The sequence below is a fragment of the Capsicum annuum genome, chromosome 11 (assembly GCF_002878395.1).
Source record: "Capsicum annuum cultivar UCD-10X-F1 chromosome 11, UCD10Xv1.1, whole genome shotgun sequence".
NCBI lineage: Eukaryota > Viridiplantae > Streptophyta > Magnoliopsida > Solanales > Solanaceae > Capsicum > Capsicum annuum.
Window position 1 is genome coordinate 185659996 of NC_061121.1, and position 23920 is coordinate 185683915.

Here is a 23920-nt window from a genome sequence, read left to right on the forward strand (position 1 = left end):
TTGTATAAATTTCCTTGTGAGATTTTCTTGAATCATTATAGCCTTTAGTACTTTTCCAATTAGAGGGATCTTAATATGAGACAACGGCATTAGCTTGAGTTGCAAAGCATTATGATGTCACTATTTTTTATCATATGGGAAAGGTTAAAAGAATCTACAAATAAAAACCCACACAAAAAATGGGTTAAAAACAAGGTCCAAATCAAGAAAAAAAACATTTTTAAGCTTTTCCAATAATATCATGTAAATCTCATGTTAAAACCAGGATTAAAGAGTTTTTTATTATATAAATCAATGAAAAGTAATAGAATTAAGGTTTTAGAGCTTACCCAAGCTCAAATGGTGAATAAAACTCTAAAAATTGCCCAAAACCAAAACTCAAAGGTCAAAAAATGGTGAAAAATCAAGAAAATAGGGTTATATATAGTGGTCACCTCTTAAGGGGCTATTGCTAAAACAGTACCAGGCAGCTAAAGCGGCTGTAGCGTAAGCGGGGCCTAGCCACTAAAGAGGAAAATCTTAAGGGGTCTTAGGCTGGTAAAGAGGTTGTCTCTTATGCATACCTTGGCCACCTAAGAGGTTGCACCAGATATCAACAATTATTGATTTTGGTGCAAGCCTACCAAGCTCCAAAATGACCCTTGGGATTTTATTAGGATGCAACAAAGACATACCATATATGCTACCAGGATAATTTATATGTTCTAGACTCAATGCTAATGTCAGATTTTCTAAAAGAAAGATTTTTTTCAACAAATTAATCCTCAGAGCCCTTTTTAGACATAATTCACTAGTTTTTTAAAGAGAGTTACGAAATGCAAACTAAAGGCTCTAAACTCAAACCAACCCCTCTACTAACCCAAATTCAACATTTTGGACCTAATGTAACTATCTAAATTGTCATCTAACTCTTAGACAAACAAATGTTTGACAAAGTCAACTATATGACTTTTTTAAGCTTCTAAAAACCATACTCACTAAAATCATTCTCAATTGCATTGAGAATTGGGCCAACTATCTCTATACTATAAAACAGCATGTAGAAGCTATGCAAAATGACAAAATAGTCAAAACACATAAGAGTAAGATTTCATAACTCTGGTTCTTATAGTATTCACCATTAAGAATCTAGTTTTTCCTAAAGCTAAAGGGAAAGGAAATACCAAAATTGGTAAAGAGATAAGGGGAACTAATATGCATTTCAAACTCAAACTCTCAATTATCCTCTTGAAAAAAATGGTGTCACCTTTGAACCATAACCAACATAATATCTCTAGAACAAAATCGTCTAACATCCCAGGCTAAAATAGACACTGGATCCTCAATAAAGTTAAACCTCTCATCCAACTGAATCTAATCCCAATAAAGCACATGAAACCCATCAACAATATATTTCTAAAGAATGGATACATGAAAAACTAGATGGTTGGTTGAGAAGTCTAAAGGTAAGGCCAACTCATAATCAAATTCTTCAACTATTGATGTGTGAGCCAATGTTAACACATTTGAAGCTTTTAACTCTGAATAATTACGAAGTCTTAAGCAACTTTTATTTTTTTGATCATTTTTTTGTGTTAATACAGATACAAGTGGTCGGGAGGAAACCAAAGGAAAAAAGAATAAAATAGTTAAAATCTGGTAGAAATAAGATGAAATATATATGACGATTATTTTGAAGCGTCGTCATACATGGGATAGGCTGTCAAAGTCACCATCAAGATTAAATAGAACCTGAGAAGATTACATAAACTGTGACGATGATTGGGAAGGGCCGTCAAATATTTGACATCTCATCAAAATCGCCGTCAACCAGAGGGCAGAGTATGTTATTTCCAGTCAAGTATGACGGAAGTTTACAAGCGCCATCAATATCTTTAACACGCCGTCAGAATTATCATCTAAATATTTAGAAGATAACAATTCACTAGAATCTTTGACAATATCTCACACACGTCGTTAGGTGTTTGACGCACCGTCAAAAGCATCGTTGTCTAATCCGAAAAGAAAATTGAAAATTTAATTTTGTTTCCTTATTTAGGGTTGACTATTTAAAGACTTTTTTTATGGTTTTTAAGGAAGATTGCTCATTATCTATGAGACATTAACTCTGAGAAGAGAGGAACGTACATTGCTCTCTTTCATCAATTATTCTTTTTGTTTCTTATCAACTATTTTTGGTCTTCCACCTTGTGATTAAATTGAAGGAACTACTTGTTTTTTTCATCCATTCATAAGTTGATCCTTATCATCATGAATTCAACTTATTATTTCGTTCATCAAATCATGAGCGGCTAATTTCATTAGCCGGAGTTATAAGATCCATGGATTAGGGTTTGATATGATGCTAGGTATTTAACGGATTCAAAGAGTAGTAGAACATATTGACATTATGTTGTTTTAACTGAAATCTAGTGGTTGTAATCATTAGATTATACCTTAGGTTTTATTTGCTTCTAACGGAGAAATAGACAAGAGGTCGTGAATTATCAACAGGGACTCGGAAGCTACCAACCTTCTGTTTAATGATTGATGCCATAACTAGATTAATCTTCCTAAGATAACATCCTATTGGAAATAGATAAGTTATCTAAGTTTGAGAGAATTAGATAATAAATTGTCTGGTGAGGTCGAGAGATAAGTTAAAAAGTATCATAGTCAAGGATAGTCTGTTGTTCTACGTACTTCAAGAATCCCAATCATTACCTAGTATCTGTCAACTCCCAAAAGCCATGGTGAACATAACTCTGGTTTCCCATTTATCTTGATTACAAACATTGAAGTATTGAAAGTGACATTTGACTTTCTGTGAAACTTAAACCCCCATCTTTCAGAAACAATAAACTATCAGTAAAGCATTTTGTAAATAAATCTAAGTTCACACCCTATTCCCTGTGGGATTCAACCCCATCCTAGTTTGGTTTTATATTGAGAACGATCACTTACACCCATTCAAGAGTGTAATTTGAGCTTTAATGGTGCCGTTGTCGGGGAATATAGTTGTAGACTAAAAGTTTGTACAAAAAAATTTAGTGATAGTTAAGTTTCCTTGATTTACATTTATTTGTTGTTTTTGTTTATTATAGGTACTGTGTTGTTTATTCCAAACACAAGAAGTTTTGAAGAACCACTATTACCCATCAATCCAAAACCTGAACTGATAGGAGGAATGGCTGAACAACAGGAAGTAGAAAGACTAGCTGTTATAGCCAGGGCTCAGGTGAATATGAAAAATTTAGGTCAACAAGCACGTCACCAGAACCCTGATGATGAATACTTGGGTGATAAGGAATTACTGAATCCTCAAAACCTAAGGTGAGTTGAGCAAGTTGTTGTACTAGTGAAGCAAAACATCAACAAAAATCATCCAATCTGAGGAAGATATGGGCAACAGCCTATGCAATATAAAGCTGATGAAGATGATGAAGGAATGGACGAAGCTGGTGCAATAGGTGCTATAATTCCTCCACCATTGGCACTACGTGAAAAATTCTGTATAACAAGTACCATGATCCAACTCCTGAATCTGAAGGGGTTATTTGGAGGCTTGCCTGGTGATGATCCTAACATGCATTTTGTGAACTTCATCACCATTTGAAAATCCTTTAACAATCCTAGAGTGAACCAGAATGCGATCAGGTTGAGATTGTTTCCTTTATCTATGTCTGGGGAGGCAACAATATGGTTGAATGAGTTAGAGCCCAATTCTATAACCAACTAGAGATAGTTGAAAGATGCATTCCTAGAATGGTTCTTTTCACCCTCCAGAAGGGTATAGTTGAGGGATGAAATTAGCAACTTCAGACAACTTTTGAATGAAGCACTGCACGAAACCTGGGAAAGATTTAAGAAGAAACTTGCACAATGTCCAAACCATAATATGATGGACTTTTACTTGATAGAGACTTTGTACAGATCTTTCAATTCTATGATGAAACCTATTGTTGACAATGCTGCAGGTGGTTCGTTCATTGACCTCTCTTTTATAGATGCTTCTGACATATTGAATAGAATAACTAAGCAGAGTCAGGCTTGGCACACTAGGGATTCTGTAGTGGCTATCCCAACTATTACTAGTGGTATTAATGTGGAGCAGCATATAAGGGATGATGAGCTAGATCAGTACATGGCTCACTTGAAGACGCAGACGGACTTGCTGGCCAAGCACTTGCTATTCGGCCAGACTGAAATGATTAAGGTTATGGAATCTCAGGGTACTGTGTCTATAGGTGTTGAAGCTGCGGCAAACTATGTGAGTAATCAGGGGGGTTTCCGAGGCAATAGCCAAGGGAACCAAGGTTGCACTTTCTATGACAAGCCTGATTATAAAGATCGGGAGTAGGGACATTGGAGAAATAATAATGAAAAGAGTGGTTTGTATATTCCTCCTGGAAGTCAGGATGCTGCGACGACTAGTTTCGGAAAGATGTCCATGGAGGACATGATAGAAAAGCTATTAAAGGAAGTTGAAGCTACCAACTTGGGGGTAACTACTATGAAAAACAAATTTTCTACCCTCAGTCAGTTGGTTACCTCACACTCTACTTCTATTAAGCATTCGGAGCAACAGATGAGCCAATTGTCGGCTACTCTGAACCATAGAAAAGCTGGTACTTTACCTAGTGATACAGTTTAGAACCTGCAGACTGATGGCTCTTGTTTGGATCTTACCACTTAGAGTAGAAAGATGTTATCTAGCCCTTCTATGGGAAAAGCTATAGAGAAGGAGGTAAATATTGATGAATCAAAAGGAAGCAATCCAGTGGAGTATGAAAAGATGGATGGTTTTATTGATATTTTAGAGAAAGAAGAAGAAAATAAAGGAGAAGTGGTATTGAAAGAAATTCCAAGACCACCACCTCTCTTTCCTCAGAGATTGAAGAAGAAAGCAAACAACAAAAAATTTAGCAAGTTTATAGCAATAATGAAACAATTGACAGTGAATATGCCATTGATGGAAGCACTTGAGCAAATGCCAGACTATGCTAAATTTATGAAGGAATTTCTAACAAAGAAGTGAAAGGTAAGCTATGAGATGGTGGACAACATCCACCACTGTAGCGTTGTTTCTTCACAATCCTTAGTCCAGAAAAAGCCTGATCCTGGAGCATTTACCATACCGTGCATAGCAAGTATTAATCTAATGCCCCTTGATATCTATAAGAATCTTGTACTGGGGGAACCTACCCCCGCAACGATGCATCTTGTGATGGCAGACAAGTCGGTGAAATGACCAATTGGTATATTGGACAATGTGCCAGTAAAGGTGGATGACTTTATTCTACCTGCAGACTTTGTGATATTAGATTGTGATGTTGATTTTAAGGTACCCATCATCTTGGGTATACCATTATTATCCACGGGAAGAGTGTTGGTTGATATGGAGCTCAATGAGCTAAAGTTCAGGTATGGAAAAAGAGAGGCCAGATTTAAAATGCATCCTCCTATGAAGCAGTTAGAGGAGATGGATATCTTCTTGGTTGCCGATGTATTCCAGGAATATGGTAATGAGGTAGTGATATGACATCTTGACGAAGTATGAGTATTCGAGATAATCCAGTTGTGCCGCGATATTAAATCAGGCGTTGTTTGGGAGGCAACCCAATGTTTTAATTTTATTGCACTTGTGTTTTTAATATTTGTAGCTAAGAGTCATACAAAAGAGGTGAACTGGTTTCAGTCAACTTGAGGAGGATTGACGTCAATTTTGATGGGTTGTCATAAGTATGACAAGCCGTGAGAAATAGCATCAAAATACTCAAGTCAAAGCCCTATTCTATTAAGGCTGACGACAATTTTGAAGCACCATCAGGTATCTGACATGCCGTCAAAAATGTCGTCAAAGAAGTTAAGCCAAGCTTAAAAATTTCGGGCTAACCCGGCCCAGCCACAGCTGTTTACATTCTTGCATACCATAGTTCTTTTCCTATTAGTTTTAATTTTCTTTCCTTAGTGAGTTATTTACTTTCCTTTGTCAAAGTTATTTCCATTTAAGGCAAAAATTTTAAAACTTTCCTTGTTGAAGCCAGAGGATTAAGTCAAGAAACCTTCTCGCTCTCTCATCTCAGTCTTCTTTCACTCGAAATTCTAAGTGCTCAAAGTTCATCAACTAAGTGTCGACAATCAGGTATGAGAAAAACTTTAACTTTATTTTTTTTAGATCAATTGTGAACTATAAGAGACCTTGGTTTTGAAGGAGTAAGCTGAACCCATTGACATTCTTCAAGATCCTTCAAAAACTCGGGTTTGTAGGAGAATGTGGTATAATTTCATAGAAATCTCAATAAAGAACACGACCTAAGTTGAAATTGAGAATTATGGTAGAAGAAAAAACAAGTAAAAAGAAGTTAGAAGTTATAATGTTGTCTGACGACAATGTTCACGACCTTACACCTGTGTGACGGCCATTCAAAAATGTCATCAAAAGTTGACAAAATTTTGCATATTCTGGAAAAGGTTGATGACGCTTTTGAAGTGCCGTCACACCTGTGATGGCAAATTAGAAAGGTCGTCAAACCTGGGAACTAAAAACAGTGTTGATGTTAAATTGAGGTGATCCTTCTTCTTTTCTTTTTTGATTATGAGTACTAATTGAGGACTTCTATATTGTACATAACTAAGCATGGCACCCAAGAGGAAGAATCCAACCACACCAAAGAAAGTAGCTAAAGAGAGTATACCTCGATAACTTGTCAATGAGGACTCTGATTATGAAGACGAGGAGCCTTTGCTCAAATGGAAAAGAAAGAGGACTAGTCCAAAGACTCTGCCTCTGCCTAAGCCTATTGAGGTGGAGGATACTGATGATACTGAGGTGACAACCTCATCTGAGCAAGCTTCAGAGGAACAAGGATTAGAAAACACTAAGCAAGGGTCTGAGAGCACTGAACAAGAAATTGAAACTGAAGATTCTGAGAGGCCTGCAGCTGAAGAAACTAAGTCTGAATCACCATCTTCAGAGCAGCAAGGTGATAAGGATTCTCCAGTATGGGGAACTTTGGTGAAATGCAAAAACCTCAAGGTTAGGAACAATGTGATCTATTTGGATGGACTTCGCAAAACAGATCGATGAAGTGCCAGAAGGCCAATTCTAGAGGAAAAGAAGATTATCACTATAGGGTTGATCAGATGCCCTGAGGTGATGCATAAACTCAAGGAGTATGGTCTGGAGTGGACTACTAGGGGAAACGGTGTTTACTGTCCTTTGTTGGTCTAGGAGTTCTACACGAACTACCAGGCTACAGTGGTCCAACCTTAATCCCATGAGTTATCTCACCTATATTTTATGCTCAGTTGAAGCATCGAGAAAATCAGCGCAAGTGGCTAGCGACTCTCATAGCAGATGGGGAACCGGAGTGGTTGAATAATCCGACAGAAAAGATTAGCAAAGCGTCTCTAAATTCAAAGGCAAGATTTTGGTAGGGTTTAATACGGATTCATCTGATACCCACTGAGAGAGACAACATATTAGGGGATGATCGAGCAATATTAGTTGCAGGATTGATAGATAAAACCCCCTTGGATTTTAGAGAAATTATAGTGGAAGAGATCAAGATTAAACTCGCAAGACCCGTTGCTGTATATCCATTCCCATGTCTAATTACTAGGTTGTGTAAAGCATCTCATGTACCTAATATTTCAGGTATTGATGATGAGATATATTCCAAGAAGACTCACAACCCTGTCAGAAAAATGAAATTCAGTTGGGCTTGCAACTTGATCAAGATGCAGTTGGTGCAGCAGATCCTCCAGTCACTGAGACTGTTTCAGCACCAGATGTGAGAGTGCAAAACCCCAAAATTGTACCACCAGCACATTCAGCTCAGGTAGGTTTAGTGCCTCAAAGTGAGCTGACTGCTTCAGTTCCTCCAACAACAACAAGGTCGGCATTTCAGTCGATTGATATCAGGAAGGTGGCCAGGCAAGCGAATTGGTGTGAGGTACAAATACAGGCCTTCTCTAAGAAATTTGTTGCTGTTGTATACAAAAGACACTCGATGTTGCACTAGAACCTCTCATGACCTTGCCTGGGTGGGTAGAAGATCTTGAGAATAGATTCAATGCTCGGGCAAGAGATATGACAGATCTGATCTCGCTACTTTTAGGGATGTATTTGATAAGGTGAAGGATGAGGTTGGGATGCCACATCAGCACTAAATTATGGTGCCAACAGGATCATCCATGTATGATGTAGAGGAAGACATTCCTATACTTGATCTTACTGTGGATTCCCCAAAGAAAAAGAAGAAAAGGGGGAAAATAAAGGAAAAAACCAAAGAGATGAGCCTAAAAGTGAAGAGAAAAAGGCTAAAAAGAAAGCACAGAAGAAGGCAGAGAAGGAGAACTTTAAAAGGGCAAGACTGGAGTCTCTAGCTAACATAGAGAAATGGGAAGCAGCCATCAGAGCTAGAGTTGCACGTGCTTCATCGAGCAAGGCTCCAGCTACTTCAAAGGTAGATGCTATGAGTGGGGAAAATACAGTTGATGATGTGATGGCAGGGTCAGAGACCCAGGACCCACAGTCTTGACTATTTTTAGGTATATCCTAACCCTTGGTGCTTTTTATTTCTTGATTTTAAGTTGAGCGTATAGGGAAACTGTTGTTCTAACATGTTCTGTGGATAATTAGGAGTAGTGCAAATACTTGTGGCAGTTAGCTCATTTTGTGAATTTTAAGTACCTCTCCAGTGGTCTAATATGTTATGAACTGTCTGAAGTGCATCTAGTATGACCACTGTGTATCTGTTTGTAGCACTAGCGTGGCAAATAAATAACCTATAGAAAACAAATACATGAAATGGATGAGTAGTGATGTGCTATATACTTGTGTGCCATGTGCATGTAAGGTTTTACTCAATTCCTATTGTGTGTTGAATCTAGAACTTGCCCAGTTAGTTATGCCATAGTCATAGGATAGGCGTTTACGAAAGGATCATAGGCTATTTTTGCATGTTAACCCATTTTAGCTTAAATGACCATCCAAGTGTGAACAATATCCCTTGATCCCTTTTTGAGCCTAAATAGCCTAATTCTTTCTTTTACACCTTTCACCTTCCCATTACATCACAATGAACCTGTTTTGGCCCTGGTCCTCCTTGGACACTGTGCACCTTGACTTAGGCAAATAGCCTAAGTTGAGGGTGGCTACTATAGGGGTGTGTGATGCATTATGAGTATGAATATAGGTAAAATAAAGAAAATGAATAACAAGTTGGGTGTAGTGAAAAAGAAAATAGAAAAGAGAAAACTAAAAAAGTTGATCTAATGCTTGAACAGACAGCACCCATCTTGAGAATACTTAACAAATAAAATAAGGAAGAAAAGAAGGTCAAAAGTTGAAACCCCGTGAGTTAATGTAGTGACAAGGAGGTGTAGTCACTATGAAATACCCTTGAATGTCATACCATCCCCTATCCTACGTTACAAGCTTAGAAAAGCCCTATAGTGATCCTAACTAACTTATCTGAAGACTTCGGTACTGACTATAAGGGAAAGCCTATGGCATTCGATGTGCAACGTTGGAACTTCATTCTGAGAGTGAGTCTTACATTCATCCCTATGATAATACATGTAAATCTAAGTGAAAAAGGGATTTTATTGTTGTGAGGGCACACCAGCTATGTTGTTAATAACTACTTTGTTTTGAGAATGTAATTTGGGTATGTGCTAGGTTATTATTGCTGAGATTTTTGCCATGTCTAGATGTTTGTGAGTTACATGGTTGTTTTAAAATATTAGACACAGTTGATTTTTTTTTTATTGATCATGGAGATGGTGCATTATTCTGAACTAATAATAGTAGTTAGCTGCCGAATTGTACTTTGTTTACTCCTAGTTATGTTTTGGTTGATTGAGGACAAGCAACTGTTTAAGTTGAGGGTGTTGATGTGTGAGCCGATGCTAACACATTTAAAGCTTTTAACTCTGAATAATTGTGAAGTTTGAAGCGACTATTGTTGTTTTTGATTGTTTTTGTATGTTAATGCAGATACAAGTGATCGGGGAGGAAACCAAAGGAAAGAAGAAGAAAATAGTTGAAATTTGGTGGAAATAAGCTGAAATGTATCTGACGATCATTTTGAAGCATCGTCTTACATGGGATAGGCTGTCAAAGTCACCATCAAGATTAGACAGAATCTAAGAAGATTAGATAAACTGTGATGATGATTTGGAAGGGCTGTCAAATATTTGACATCCCATCAAAATCGCCATCAACGATAGGGCAGAGTATGCTAATTTCCAGTGAAGTGTGACACCAGTTTCAAGCACCATCAAGATCTTTGACACGCCATCAGGATTATCGTCTAAAGAGTCAGAAGATAACAATTTACTGGAATTTTTTATGACATCTTGCACACGTCGTTAGGTGTCTGACGCGCCGTCAAAAGCATCGTCGTCTAATCTGAAGAGAAAACTGAAACTTTAATTTTGTTTTCTTATTTAGGGTTGACTATTTAAATATGTTTTTTAGGGTTTTTAAGGAGGATTGCTCATTATCTATGAGACATTAACTCTGAGAAGAGAGAGACATACATTCCTCTCTTTCATCAATTATTCTTCTTGTTTCTTATCAACTATTTTTGGTCTTCCACCAAGTGATTAAATTAAAGGAACTACTTGTTGTTTTTCATCTATTCGTAAGTTGATCTTTATCATCATGTATTCAACTTGTTATTTCATTCATCAAATCATGAGGGGCTAATTCCATTAGCCGGAGTTATGAGATCCATGGATTAGGGTTTGATATAATGCTAGGTGTTTAACGAATTTAAAGAGTAGTAGAACATCTTGAAATTCTGTTGTTTTAACTAAAATCTAGTGGTTGCAAACATTAGATTATGCCTTAGGTTTTATTTGCTTCTAACAGAAAAATAGACTAGAGGTCGTGAATTATCAACAGGGACTCAGAAGCTACCAACCTTTTGTTTAATGATTTATGTCGTAACTGGATTAATGTAGTACCCCAATCATTCCTTAAGCCTAAATCTGTCTTTTTGAATTGATATGTATGACTTTCAAAGTGATTGATGTTTAAAACATGCTGCATTTCACTAATTTACACTTTTTATCATGTAGAGCATAGAATAAGCTTTCCATCGATACTAATTTCATTGAAATCAGACAACGGATGAGTGAGTTATGGCCGTTTTACTGAATGCTATCGGATAGCCCAGGTTTGACGGTCGACCTGGTGAACCGTCAGGTCCTTGGTAGACCTTCAAGTATCCCGTCAAGCCAAGTAAGTAGCTCCCTTTTTGGGATGTCGTGTGACGGTCAAATTGGTGGACCGTCACAAAGTTGACGGACCGTCAAGGTGTCCGTTAGATCGAGACAGAATGTCTCATTTTTGGCCCTCAAGTGACGGATGACTTGGTGGACCATCACTTTTCTAATGGACCATCAGGTCAACCGTCACATTGAGGTAGAACATTCTAGTTTTAGTGTTTGAGTGATGGACGACTTGGTGGACCGTCAGTCCCTCTGACGGACCGTTAGATCAACCGTCACAGGCCCCAATCAACAAATTTTAACTTTTTTTCAAAGGGGCATCTTAGTCATTTCTGCTCCTTGTGGCCTTATATATATATATATACATATATATATATATGTAGAGAAGAGAATACTATTTCTCTCCAAATTTCTTTCAAGAATTCTCTAGAAACCTAGGGTTTCTTCCAAACCCAAAAATCAAATCATCTCTAAGAAATTCAAGAAATCTCCCATAAATTTCTTCAAGTTGTTCAAGAACTAAGATCCTCAAGTCAAATTCATCAAGGTCTTGGTCTAAAAGTGTGAGAAAGATGTTTTAAGCAAGTTTCTATATCTTCAAAATCAAAATCTAAGGTATGTGGGATTTCAACAAGAACACTCCTTTAATTCTTGTGCCTAAAGATTTACTTTCTATTATTGATTTACATGATTTTCCAAGTGGCTTTACACCCAAATTTCTTTATGTATGATTTATGAGACGTGAGTTGAATAAGCTTGATACTTATGGTTATTTCACCATCATGCTTCTTAAATTGAGTACTTTCTCCATGAGTTGTATATTGTCATATATATATTGATGATTTCTAAGTTATTTATGATAAGTGTCAAGATTTGTGTTTTTCTATGAGAGATTTGACTATTCAATACATATCGATATTTAAGATTGAAAGTCGAGAATGAGTCCTATGTTGTTTCCTCGAAGCTTTTGAAATTTGAAATGATTTGATAAGCAAAGGTACTTGATGTTGAGAAAGATGGTTTTGATTTTGAGTCGAGTTAGGAATCCACAGTCGTATATAATTTACCGATGAGATATACTATTGTTTTGGTCATCATTATAGACCCATGAGTTGATATTGATTGAGGTGGATTTCCTAACGCGTTCTGAGCTGAGTCTGGGAGGAGTATTTAGCATCGAGTGGAAAATTTGGTATTTTCCTAGAACTACGTGCCACCATAGGATTGATGTTGATAATTCTAGTCCAAAGGACGAGTACGAGATTGTAATGATGATATTGAGGTTGTACTCCCTGGCAAGAGTACGACACCCCTGCCAAAGTGGGGTTCTCTCCTTAGGAGGATATTGGTTATAAAAAGCTCCCACGTCCATAATGATCTAAGTACCATGAGATACCGAGTCACTCTAAGTCATGATTCAAAGAGTTTGAGAGTTAAATGATTTATGAGATTTATGAAGTATATGTTATTACTAATGACTTACGGAAATGATGTTTTAGATAATTCAAGCGAAGAGAGTTATTATTGTCAGCATGCATGATTTTCTTAAACATTTATGATATTATTTAAAATGTTGCATCCACCCCCACATACTCAGTACATTCCCAAGTACTGACTCCCATACTCTTTTGCATTCTATATTTCCTCATGATATAGGTTCAGGTGGTCAGTCTCAGCAACGACAGTGATCTTTGAGTACCTTTATCTATATTTATGCGGTTGGTGAGTCCTCATGGTTCGAGGACCAGTGTCTTCAATTTTGTCTTGTTAATAGATGGTTGTTTACTTTCAGTTTAGTACGAGCCAGTTGGGGATCTGTCCCAATGGCTCTTCAGTCTTATGTAGTAAAGGCTTTGTTAGACTAGTGTACCAGTATGTACAGAACGTTAGTATTTTGATTGTACGGGATAGTATTACTTTGTATCTCAATATGTTCATCGCATGATTATTCTTCCTTATTACTGCTCAATTATTGTCATGGTGAATTATAGGAGTAAAGACAGGCTTAGAGGGTTAGCTTAAAGCTGTGTGTGGCCTTAAGCACCGTGTGACGTCTCGAGATAGGTTCTTGGGGCATTACAATTAATCTAACTGAGATGACATCCTATAGGAAATAGATAATTTATCTAAGTTTGAGAGAATTAGATAATAAATTGTCTGGTGAGGTCAAGAGATAAGTCAGAAAGTATCATAGTTAAGGATAATCTGTTGTTCTACATACTTCAAGAATCCTAATCATTACCCAGTATCTGTCAACTCCCAAAAGCCATGGTGAACATAACTCTGGTTTCCCATTTATCTTGATTACAAACACTGAAGTATTGAAAGTGACATTTGACTTTATGTGAAACTTAAACCCCCATCTTTCAGAAATAGTAAACTATCAGTAAATCATTTCATAAGCAAATCAAAGTTCACACCCTATTCCCTGTGGGATTCGTCCCCAACCTAGTTGGGTTTTATATTGACAATGATTGCTTACACTGATTCAAGAGTGTAATTTGAGCGTTATCAACCATCTGAAGAATCTCAAATGTCCTGATACACTAAGGGCTAACCTTTTCCCTTATTCCAAACCTTATCACAACCTTCATGGGTGTCACATGAAATAAGACTCAATCATTAATTCTAAACTTTAAGTAATGAAGCATATGGTATACATAACTCTTTTGTCTATTATGTGCTACCCAAAGCCTATCTTGAATCATCTGAACCCTGTCCAAAGACTCTTAAAGAAAATCAGTACCATCAGGTTTAACCTTTGAGGTATAAAACTAACTAATAGGAGATCAACAACACCTGTCATATAATACCTCAAAAGGTGTCATCTCAATTCTCTAATGGTAGCTACTATTATAAGCAAACTCTACTAAGGGAAAAAATTGCTTCTAATTATCTACGAAGTCCATAACACATGCACGGATCATACCCTCCAAAGCAAAAATAGTCCACCCCTAATGACTATTGATCTGAAGTGGAAATTTTTGTTAAGGTCAACCTGAGTACACAACTCCTCCTGAAACCTTCGCTAAAATATAGAAGCAAACTTGATTCTATTTAAAATAATGGACATGGGTACTCCGTGAAGAATAACTATCTCCCAATCAAAGATACGGGCCAAACTCTCTACACTAAAAGAGATCTACATCGCTATGAAATGGGATAATTTGTCCAATCGATCCACTGTAAGACCCCGCGAGTTTTCTCATTGTTTAAGCTTGTAGAGAAAGATAAAGGAAGCCTTATACTTAGAATTTGGATAAGTGTTCAGACTTAGTTATTTTCAACACCTTAGAACTTTGAAGACTTTATTTCAAAACTTTCTAACCTTCGATAGTTGATATTTTATTCGATTCATGATCTGGGAAGTCAATGGGTGTTCCCAACAAGTTTCTAATTTTTTGCACTACGTTTAGACCTTATTCGGTGTCCCTAAATAGAGGACCAACGCGATCTTGGTGCCCCACATCACCCATCGCGTCAGTCAACTTTTGTGTAAGAAAAGTATAGAGGCTCGATGCGGTAGAGGTGTGATGCATCGAGTATCACGTCGATGCCCCTAACGTGCCGCATTGCCTTTGGCGCCGATGCCCAGTTATTTTCAATTTTTAAATTTCTGCATCCTAGGGGGAAAGTTAGTTATTTCCCCACCTCTTTTCAGCTTTAACACAGGATTAAATCCCCAAAACACCAAAATAAGGTTATTATCACTCAAAATCACCCAGAACTCATCCTAGGGTTTTAACCTAAAATTCAAGAGAGCTCTAAATTCAACTATCACTTTTCTAAAATTCCTTAAGAATCAGAATCCCTATTACGAGAGCAATAAGAAGCACCCATTAAAAGTTTGAATATCATCCCAAAGTCAAGAGTTCAAAGTTTCTAATTCAAGGTATCTGGAGTTTGAACAAGAACACTCCCTTCGTTCTTATGCCCAAAGCTTTAATTTTTATCAAAATAATTTTATTTTTTTTGCAAGTGGGTTGTACCCAATTTACTTTAATTTGAATTTATGAAGTTATAAAGTGCTCAAGTCTTGAATTGTATCATATTTCACCTATTTCATGTTTTGAATAGAGAATTAGTGTTCTAAATTGAATGTTACAATCATGAATTGATGTTTTCAAGTGTTTCCAAGATTTATGTCATGATTTATGCTTCATTATGAAATTGAAATTTTCTGAGCATGAGTATAATCTTTTAACCAAGTATGAGTTTTGGTGTTTTCTTGAAGATTATGTCATTTAGCATGATTCAATAAGCAAGTTCTTTGACTTTAAAGAAAGATTTGTTTTGAGTCTGAGTTAAGAAAGGAATCCACACTAAGTATGATTTAAAGCAAAGAGAAATATGATTTTGGTCTTTATTATAGACCCCTGAGTTAATTAAAGTGGATTTCTCTAAATTTTCTAAGTTGAGTATGGGAGTAGTATTTAACATCGAGTTGGGTATGATTCCAAGGTTTTATGCCCCAGAACTACATGTCACCATAGGTTGAGATACTTATCCCCACTATATGTGGATGACTGAGATAGTGATCATAAAAGTTGAGGTTCTATTTCGATGGCAATGGTAGAACATCTCTCCCCAATGGCGAGATAGTGGACTCCATGTAGCTCACATGGTTTATATCGGTTAGAAAAAACTCCCAAAGTAGTCCCCTACTCTATTTAAGATAAAAGTATGTGTATTGAAAATTTGATCTGGAGATTCCTAAGTGTCCCAAGTCTTAAAGTTCCTAAAGTTCTAAATCCTTAAGTCTTAAAGAAGTTCTATTCTCCTCGATATAAAAGCATGAGTTTTGAAAGTACTATTTAAAGTTTCCTTTAGCCTGCCAGTTTTGAGACTAAGAGGAGTATACAGATTTTAGAGTAAAGCATAATGACTTACGAGATTTATATTACATGCTTTCTTATTCATGATTTATGAGATTCAAATTTTAGCTTTATTCAAGCTATGTGAGTCATCTACAATAGCATGCATGTTTTTTGTAAAGACTGGTGATATTGATTATTTCATTACATACACCCCCATATACTCAGTACATCCTCAAAGTACTGATTCGCATATACATCTGTGTGCTAAATTGTTTCATAATATAGGTTCAGGTGCTCAGTCCCAGCAGTGTCAGTCATCCCAAGTACCTTTGTCTACACTCCCACAGAGGTAAGTCCTCATGGTTCAAGGACCTATTCTCCAAACATTCAGCATTATTAGTAGTTGGTTTTGTTGATTTCAGTTTAAATCAGTTTGGGGTCTATCCCAATGACTCTCTAGTTCTTGATTAGTAGAGGCTTTGTTAGACTAAATTATCAGTGGTGTTATAGGATTTCTAGTATTTTTTATATGCATACAGTATTTTTTTATTATGCTAGTTCGGTTTTGAGATGATATAGCATTATTGCTTGATTTAACACCTACAGTAAGTAGTAGAGATAGTAGCATTCTCAAAGATCAATTGCGGGTCTTCACCTATCTCTCTCAGCTATTAATTCATACTCTTCTATGATAGAAAATGCCTCCCCAAAGAGTAAATTCCTATAGAAATAATAACGAGCAACCTCTGCCTATTGATCTTCTGAATGAGATAGTGTCTCATGTTGAGTTTCAAACAGCCTTTCAAGCATTAGCCCAGGCAATCACCATCAATGTTTAGGCCATAAACAAGGCCCAGTCCTACATCAGTAAAGAGGTGATTTATCTACTACTAGGATTTGATACTTTATGAGAATTAATCCGCCAGAGTTCTATGGGTCAAAGGCAGGTGAGGACATGCAAATATATTTTTAAGAGGTGAGAAAGATCACGTAAGTCATGCATGTGCCTGAGGAAGAAAGTGTAGAGCTGGTATCTTATCATCTGAAAGATATTTCTTATGACTGGGTTGTAGCATAGAGAAAGAATATAGAGGAGGAGAATGCTCCTATGACTTGGTAGGTGTTCCAGGATGCATTCTTGGACAAGTTCTTCCCACTTGAAATGAGTAAAGAAAACATAGAGGATTTTATAAACCTAAGGCAAGGCTCTATGACTGTAAAAGAGTATTGCCATATGTTCAACTAGCTAGCTAAGTATGCTCCTGATTTGATAGCTGAAACCCAAACTAGTATGAGTAAGTTTGTGACTAGAGTATCTGGTTTGGTATTGAAAGAGTGTAAGCAGATAAGATAAGGAAGAGAGATAGAGTACGGGGAAATAAGAGGGCTATATTATTACAGTTTGAGTATGGCCAGACTAGATCTGATGGAGGGAACCGTCCATAGTTTCAGAGCTATTCGTCCATGGTAGTGCCTTCATTAGCTAGTGCACCTGCTCTCGAGAATAGGCAGGAGAAAGGGAATAGACCATCTATGTCTAGATCCCAGAACAGTGTGAGTAACAGGCCTCGTCCTCCTCTATGTACTAAATGTAGTAGGGACCATCCCGGTGAGTGCTTAGAGGACCAGAGGGGTTGTTTGGGTTGTGGAAAGATAGGCCATAAACTTAGAGAGTGCCTTCACATTAGATAGGAGAGCAGAGATACCCGATATCAGACTCAGGCTACCAGTGCACTAGATCCTTTTGCCCATATAGCTCCTTCTCAGAGTGCTTTATCTAGCACTGCTGGTGATCAATTCCAGAACAGATTTTATTCCTTACCATCCTATCAGAAGCAGGAGGATTCTCCCGACGTTGTCATTGGTATGCTTCATGTCTTTTGATTTGATGTTTATGTGTTGATATACCCTGGGTTAAGTTTTCCTTATGTAACCCCACTAGTTGCTATGAATTTTGAAATGAGTCCCAAAAAGATCCCTGAGCCTTTCCGGGTTTCTACTCCAGTTCGGGAGTCAATTGTTGCCAAGCAAGTAAATAAGAAGTGTCTTGTTAAGGTTCTTCATAGAGTCATATTTGTTGATTTTGTAGAGTTGGAGATAGTTGATTTTGATATTATTTTGGGTATGGATTGGCTTCACTCTTGTTATGAATCTATAGACTGCCGTACCCATTTGGTTAAGTTTTAGTTTCTTAATGAGCCAGTCTTTGAGTGGTCTGGGAGTTCAGTATCTCCCAAGATTCATTTTATATCCTATCTCAAAGCCAGAAATCTATTATCTAAATGTTACATCTATCACTTAGTTCGAGTTAAATACACTAAGTCTGAGACTCTAACTATTCAGTCGGTCAGTATAGTTAATGAGTTTCCTAATATCTTTTTGAAAGATCTCCCAAGGGTACCTCCTGATAGAGAGATAGAATTTGGGATTAACTTTTTTCCTAATACACAGCGTATTTCTATTCCTCCATACCGTATGGCACCTTTAGAGCTTAAGGATTTGAAAGAGAAACTCAAAGACATTTTAGGTAAGGGTTTCATAAGGCCCAGTATTTCTCCTTTGGGCGCACCTGTCCTATTCTTGCTAAAGAAAGATGGTTCTTTGCGTATGTGCATTAACTATCATCATCTTAATAAGATTATAGTTAAGAATAAATACCCTTTTCCTAGAATTGATGACTTGTTTGATCAGTTACAATGTACAAGTTACTTCTCAAATATAGACCTTAGATCCAGCTATCACCGGCTTAAAGTAAGGGACTGTGATATCCCAAAGACAGCCTTCCGAACCTGTAATAGTCATTTTGAGTTTCTAGTCATTTATTTTGGGCTAACCAATGCTCCAATAGCTTTTATGGACCTTATGAATCAAGTGTTCAAGCAGTATCTTGATATGTTTTTCATAGTGTTCATGGATGATATCCTTGTTTACTTCCGTAGTGAAAATGACCATGCAGATCATCTTAGAATTGTCCTGTAGACTCTTCGAGACCATCAGTTGTTCACCAAATTCAACAAGTGTGAATTTTGTCTAAGGTCAGTAGCATTTTTGGGTCATATTATTTCAGCCGAAGGCATTAGAGTTTATCCCTAAAAGATAGAAGCCATGAGAAATTGGCCTAGAATTATATCTCTATTTGACATTAGGAGTTTCTTGGGTCTAGCTATCTATTACCGCCATTTTGTTGAAGGTTTCTCTTCTATTGCATCTTTCATGACCCGATTGACCCAAAAGAAAGTTAAGTTCCTTTGGTTAAATTCCTATGAGAAGAGTTTTCAGGAGTTGAAGACTCGACTCACTTCAGCCCTAGTGTTGACTTTGCCTAATGGTACGAATGGTTTTAGGGTGTATTGTGATGCCTCTAGAGTTGTCTTAGGTTGTGTGTTAATGTAGATAAGTAAGGTTATAACCTATTCCTCTAGTCAGTTGAAGCCGCATGAAAAGAATTACCCAACCCACGATCTCAAATTAGCTGTTGTGGATTTTGCTTTGAAAATCTGAAGATACTATCTGTATGGTGTTTATGTTGATGTCTTTACTGATCACAAGAGCCTTCATCATATGTTTACTCAGAGGGAGTTAAATCTTAGACAGAGAAGATGGTTAGAGTTGCTAAAAGATTATGATATGAGTGTGCTATATCATCTGGGCAAGACCGATATAGTGGCAGATGTCCTTAGTAGGTTGTCTATGGGCATTGTAGCTCATGTGGAGAAGGATAAGAAAGAGTTATCTCATGATGTGCATCGTTTGGCTAGACTGGGCATTAGGTTACTTGATATGGTTGAAGGTAATGTTTGGGTTCAATGTAGCTTCGAATCCTCTATAGTTTCAAAAGTGAAGGAGAAGCAAAACTTAGATGCTAGTTTGGTTAAACTGAAGGATTCATTTAAAAACCAAAAGGTAGAGGATTTATCCCAAGGGGGAGATGATGTGCTTAGATTACAGGATAGACTATGTGTTTCTTATGTTGATTATTTAAGGAAGAGAATTATGGCTGAAGCACATAGCACGCAATATTTTATACATCCCAGTGCTACCAAGATATACCGCAATTTCCGGGAAATCTATTAGTGGAATGGTATGAAGAAGGATATAGCATAATTTGTGGTGAAGTGTACGACTTGTCAACAGGTTACGGTGCAACACCAATAACCTTGTGGTGTAATGCAAGAGTTTGGTATATCTACTTGGAAGTGGGAAGAGGTGAATATGGATTTCGTGAGTGGTTTACCTCTTTTTCGCTATCATCATGATTCTATTTGGGTTGTTATAGACAAGTTGACTAAGTCAACGCACTTTTTGCTGGTGAATACATCTCATACAGCTGAGGATTATGCTAGATTGTATATCAGGGAGTTAGTCAGATTGCATAGAGTTCCCTTTTCTATCATCTCGGATAGGGGTACTTAGTTAACTTCTTAGTTTTGGAGAGCATTTTAGAAGGGTCTTGGTACCCAAGTTCATTTGATTTCTGCTTTTCATCCATAGACTGATGGTCAAGCTGAGAGGACCATCCAAACTTTAGAAGATATATTGAAAGCTTGTGCTCTTGATTTCAAAGAAAATTGGGATGAGCATTTACCATTGATTGAATTTGCATATAACAATAGTTATCATTCTAGTATTCAGATAACCCTGTTTGAGGATTTGTATAGGAGGAGATGCATATCACCCATATGTTACTTTGAAGTGGGTAAGGATAATTTGTTCAGACCTGATTCAGTGTTTGAGGCTATGGAGAAGGTAAAGTTGATTAGAGAAAGGTTGAAGACAGCCCAGAGTTGTCAAAATTCGTATGCAGATGTGAGAAGAAGGGGTCTTAAATTTGAAGTTGATGAATTGGTATATTTGAAGATTTCACCCATGAAAGTAGTAAAAAGGTTTGGCAAGAATGGGAAGCTTAGTCCCCTTTATGTTGGCCCTTATAGAATTCTGAGCCATGTTGGGAGAGTAGCCTATGAAGTTGAGTTGCCTACAGAGCTATCAGTTGTCCATCCTATTTTTCATGTCTCCATGCTTAAAAAGTACAGTGGTGATTCCGTTGTACTGGATCTTTTAGAGGGCTTAGATATTTAGACTAGTCTTTCATATGAAGAGATTTCAGTTGAGATCCTAGATTAACAGATCTGTAGACTGAGGAACAAAGAATTTCCCATGGTTAAAGTTCTTTGGGGGAACCAGTCAGTTGAGGGCGCTACTTAGGAAGCAGAAGCAGACATGCGAGCCAAGTAACCGCACCTCTTATCCACGAGTTCAGATCAAGCCGAAGGTACTATTTTTCCTTAATTCAGCCCTTTCTACTCAAAGATTCAGCTATGTGGTTATTCTTGTATAAGTTCTGGCATTTTCTAATGTATTCAAAAAGTTTAGAGAGATATGGAGTCAGTTTAGCCATTTGTTTTAGTTGTGCACTCTTAGTTCCTCAGTATCCTTAGCCTAACTAGCGACATTCGACGATGAATGTTCCAAAGGGGTAGATATTGTAAGACCCCGTGAGTTTTCTCGTTGGTTAAGCCTGTAGAACAGGATAAAGGAAGCCTTCTACATAGAAATTTGGCTAAGTGTTGAGACTTAGTCATTTTCACAATCTTAGATCTTTAAAGACTTTATTTCTGACCTTCCTGATCTTTGATAGTTGATATTTTAGTTGATTCATGATCTGGGAAGTCAAACGGTGTTCTCGGACAAGTTTTGGACTTTTTAGACCGTGTTTAGACCTCGTTCGGTGTCCTAAATTAGTGGACCAACGCGATCTTCGCATACCTCGTTGCCCACTATGCTGGTCCACTTTTGTGCAGAAAAAGTATTGAGGCTCGACGCGGTAGAGGCGCGATGCTTCGAGTATCACATTGATGCCCCTGACGTACCGCATCGCCTTCAGCATCGATGCTCAGTTATTTTCAGCTTGTAAATTTCCGCATCCTAGGGGATAAGTTAGTCATTTCCCTTGCCTTTTTTCAGCTTTAACATGGGATTAAATCCCCAAAACACCGAAGTAAGGTTATTATCTCTCAAAATCACCAGAACTCATCCTAGGGTTTAAACCCAAAATTCCAGAGAGCTCTAAATTCAACCGTCACTTTTCTAAAATTCTTCAAGAAATGGAATCCCCACTATGAGAGCAATAAGAAACACCCATTAGAAGTTTAAATAGCATCCCAAAGTCAAGAGTTCATTTGAAGCTTCTAATTCAAGGTATGTGGGGTTTGAACAAGAACACTCCCTTCGTTCTTGTGCCCAAAACTTTAATTTTTATCAAAATTATTTCGTGTTTTTGCAAATGGGTTGTACCCAATTTACTTTAATTTGAATTTATGAAGTTATAAAGTGCTCAAGTCTTGAATTGTATGATATTTCACCTATTTCATGTTTTGAATTGAGAATTAAAGCTATAAATTGCGTGTTACCATAATGAATTGATGTTTTCAAGTGTTTCCAAGATTTATGTCATTATTTATGCTTCATTATGAAATTGAAATTATCTGAGCATGAGTATAAGATTTAAACCAAGTATGATTTTTGGTGTTTTCTTGAAGATTATGTCATTTAGCATGATTCAATAAGCAAGTGCTTTGACTTTAAAGAAAGATTTGTTTTGAGTCTAAGTTAAGAAAGGAATCCACATTAAGTATGATTTAAAGCAAACAGAAACATGATTTTGGTCTTCATTATAGACCCTTGAGTAAATTTGACGTGGATTTTCCTAAACGTTCTGAGCTGAGTATAGGAGTAGTATTTAGCACAGAGATGGGTATGATTCCAAGGTTTCATTCCCCAAAACTATGTGCCACGGTAGGTTGAGATATTTATCCCTACTATATGTGAATGATTGAGATAGTGTTCACTAAAGTTGAGGTTCTATTCCGATGGAAAGGGTAGAATAGCTCTCCCCAATGTGGGTGAGACGTTGGACTCCATGTAGCTCACATGGTTTATATCAGTTAGAAGAAACTCCCAAAGCAGTCCCATACTCTATTTAAGATAAAAGTATGTGTGTTGAAAGTTTGATCTTGAGATTCTCAAGTGTCCCAAGTCTTAAAGTTCCTAAAGTTCTAAGTCCTTAAGTTTTAAAGAAGTTCTATTCTCCTCGAGATAAAAGCATGAGTTTTGAAAGTACTGTTTAAAGTTTCCTTTAGCCTGCAAGCTTTGAGACTAAGAGGAGAATACAGATTTCAGAGTAAATCGTAATGACTCACAAAATTTATATTACATGCTTTCTTATTAATGATTTATGAGATTCAGATTTCATTTTTATTCAAGCTATGTGAGTCATCTACAATAACATGCATGTTTTCTATAAAGACTAATGATATTAATTATTTAATTGGATACACCCCCATATACTTAGTACATCCTCAAAGTACTGATTCATATATACGTCTGTGTGCTACATTGTGTCATAATGTAGGTTCAGGTGCTCAGTCCCAGCAGCGTTAGTGATCCCGAGTACCTTTATCTATATTAATATAGTGGTGAGTCCTCATGGTTTGAGGACCTATTCTCCAAACATTCAGCATTATTAGTAGTTGGTTTTGTTGATTTCAGTTTGAGTCAGTTTGGGGTCTGTCCCAATGACTCTCTAGTTCTTGATTAGTAGAGGCTTTGTCAGACTTGATTATCAGTGGTGTTATAGGCTTTCCAGTATTGTTTTGATATGCAGACAGTATTTTCTTATTATGCTAGTTCGTTTTTTAGAAGATATAGTATTATTGCTTGATTTGACATCCTACCGTAAGTAGTAGAGATAGTAGCATGCTCAAAGGGTTAGCTTGGGGCTACTTGTATCCCTAAGCACCGTGTGACGTTCAGGGATGAGATTCTAGGGCGTTACATCCATGATGACCAATATGTTGTCAAAACCACAAGAAGTAAGA